The sequence below is a fragment of the Pteropus vampyrus genome, unplaced genomic scaffold (genome assembly GCF_000151845.1).
Source record: "Pteropus vampyrus isolate Shadow unplaced genomic scaffold, Pvam_2.0 Scaffold172, whole genome shotgun sequence".
In the NCBI taxonomy this organism is placed as follows: Eukaryota; Metazoa; Chordata; class Mammalia; order Chiroptera; family Pteropodidae; genus Pteropus; species Pteropus vampyrus.
The window spans coordinates 1,474,046-1,477,126 of NW_011888953.1; positions in this window are offsets into that span (position 1 = coordinate 1,474,046).

Here is a 3,081-nt window from a genome sequence, read left to right on the forward strand (position 1 = left end):
TGGCTGCTCAGAGAGAGGTACGGGACATGCCAAAGCCAGATGCTGCTTGTTTAGATTTTCTGGGCCTCTGAGCGATTTCAGAAAAGTCCTCAGTGTGAGCCAAGATAGGCCATCTGTATAGAAAAGCCACTGGGAGCAGCTTGCATAGGCCTGCAATTTGGGTGGGGTGGGGTCTCGGAATCACCAGGGCAGGATGACCAGTGTTAACCAGGTTGATGGAGACTCAGAAGTGGCGGCCACCTGCATGCTGGGTTGGGGGAGGGCCCAACAAAGGATGAGCGGCTTCCACCAGCACTTTTGTCTGGGAGAAAGCTTCCAGCCCTCGCCCTGAAGCCAGAAAATTCAGTTCCTTTTCATATGTCCCTGGCATACTTTTAGCTGCTGCCCCACTAGTGGGGCTAAGAGTGAATGAGTCTGTCAGGAGGTCAGTTCATGCACGTGCTCTTTAAGAGCAACACCTAGAAATCCAGTCACCCTCCATCTAGTTCAGCCACAATCTCTGCTGATTTTCACATCCAGGTTTTCTAGGGACTGTCTCTTCCCAGTGCCAGAATGCTGGGCTGAGGAACCTGGTGTGGGGCTAGGATCCCTTGCTCTTCTGGGGGATCTCCACAGCCAAGATATCCCTACCCATTTTTAACCACCACGCTGGAATGTGAGACCAGCCTAGTCTGCATCTCCGTCCCTCCTACTAGTCTCAAGGTGGCTTCTTCTGTATGTCCTTACCTCTAGGACTCTGTTCAGCCAGACAGGTGATTTTCAATGATGGTTGGTCTGTAGTTTAGAAATAATTTTGATGTGGTAGTGAGAGGAGGCAAGCACAGTGTTTACCTACTCCACCATCTTGACAAACAAAAATCACCTTTTTTTCTTAATGATACCTTTTGAAGAACAGATGTTTCTAATTTTGATGAAGTCCTATTTTTCTTTTTCTTTTATGGTAGTGCTTTCTGTATGCTGAGAAATCTGTACTTACTCCAAAATCAGAGTCTTTGTTTTCTGCTAAAAGTTTTATAGTTTTAACTTTTATAATTAAGTCTGTGATCTACTTCAAGTAAATTTTTATGTAAGTATGAGGGTTGAGGGTTTTTTTTTTAATGTCCAGTTATTCAAGCACAACTCATTGAAAAACTGCCCTTTGCTATTGAAATACCTTGGCATCTCTACTGAAAATCAGTTCACCATGTATTGAAGATTTGTCTGAGCTTTATAATCTGTTACACTGATCTATATGTCTATCCTGATGACAGTACCACTGTCTCGATTACTAGCTTAAAAAATTTTTTTCTAGCTTAAAAATTATAGTCAAGTAGCAATGTGATTTTTTCAACTTTGTTCTTTCCTCCCACCAAATTGTTCCACTATTCTAGTTTCTTTGCCCTTCTATATACATTTTATAATCTACTTGTCTCTATCTACATGCAAGTCTCCTGGGATTTTGATTGGAATTGAGATGAATCTATAAATCAGTTTGGGAAGAATTTCTATCTAACAATGTCATGTCTTTGAATCCATGATTATGGCATAACTCACTGTTTGAGGTCTTAATTTCTCTTTGTAATGCTTTTTAAATTTCTGTGAATAGGTCTTGCCCATATTTTTAAGTTTGTCCCTAAATATTTCATATTTTTGATGCTATTACAAGGAGTGCTTTTCAAATTTTATTTTCCAGTTAGATACTATTACATAGAAATACAATCAATTTTGTATATTGACCTTGTAGCATGTAAAATTCAGTGTTCTCTCTTGCTATGAGTCTGTTTTGCTGGTCCTTTTCAGGTATATATGGAGAGCAATCATGAGATGATTCTTGCAGCATCTTAGACTCAGGTTTGGTGGTGGGAGTGGTGGAAGAGAGCAAACCTCATGGCTCGTATTGTCCTAAAACTAGTACAAATAATTTAAGGAAAATGAGTATTTCTGCATTAAGGTTTATGACCAAAAGCATAGCTGACAGTAAATTCAAATTTGCCTTGATTTTTTTTTTCATGGCCCTTTGTTTTGTGGCTCCAGTAAGAAACTTGTGGAGAGGAGTCACTGTGCTTTGGGAAAGGACTCTTGCAGTCCATGGTCTTTTGGTCAAAGTACCTTAATTGCTCTACCAATCTCATAATCTTTTCTAACATAATTGACCTGATTGGTCAGATTGTCAAAGATTCTGAGATGGTATTAAAAGTACTTGTCTGCTAAATCCTTTTGGGACCAGGTAAGATTTAATACTAGCCGACTAGACAATCAGAACTTTCTCGCACAGAAAATTTGAAGCTCTAAATGGTCTAGAACAAGCTTCCTACAGTAAGAAACCATCTTTGCATAACATAACTGGTAAGCCTTATGGATAAACATGGAAGGCATACAATGTTAGAGTTTACCTTCATTGGTTATTCTTTTAAGAATAAGCCAGACACAACAATAAAGACATTGTTATGCACTGGATTGTGTCCCCTCTCAACTCATGGTGAAGCTCTAACTCCCAATGTGACTGTATTTGGAGATAGGGCCTTTAAGGAGATAATTCAGGTTAAATGAGATCATTAGGGTGGGCCAATATGACTGGTATCCTTATAAGAAGAAAAACTCCAGGGATGCGTGTGACAGTACAGCAAGAAGGTGTCCATCTATTTGCAAGACAGAGAGAGGATACAGGGGAAACCAAGTTTTCCAGAACCTTGATCTTGAAATTTCAGCTTCCAGAACTGTGAGAAAATAAATTTCCGTTGAAGTCATCCACTCTGTGGTATTTTGTTATGGTAGCCCTAGCAAACTAATAAAGACATATAACCCGATTTAAAAAATGAGCAATTTGAATAGACATTTCTCCAGATAAGATATACACATTTGGCCAACAAGCACATGGAAAGATGCTCTACATTATTAGCCACTAGAAAGACGCAGATCCAAACTACAGTGAGATACCACTTCACACTCAGTAGGATGGGAATAATCAGAAACATGGACAATAACAAGTATTGATAAGGACGTGGAGCAATTGGAACCCTTGTACATTGCTGGTGGGAATGTAAAATGGTACAGCCACTTGGGAAAATAGTTCGGTAGTTCCTTAAAAAATTAAACATAGTT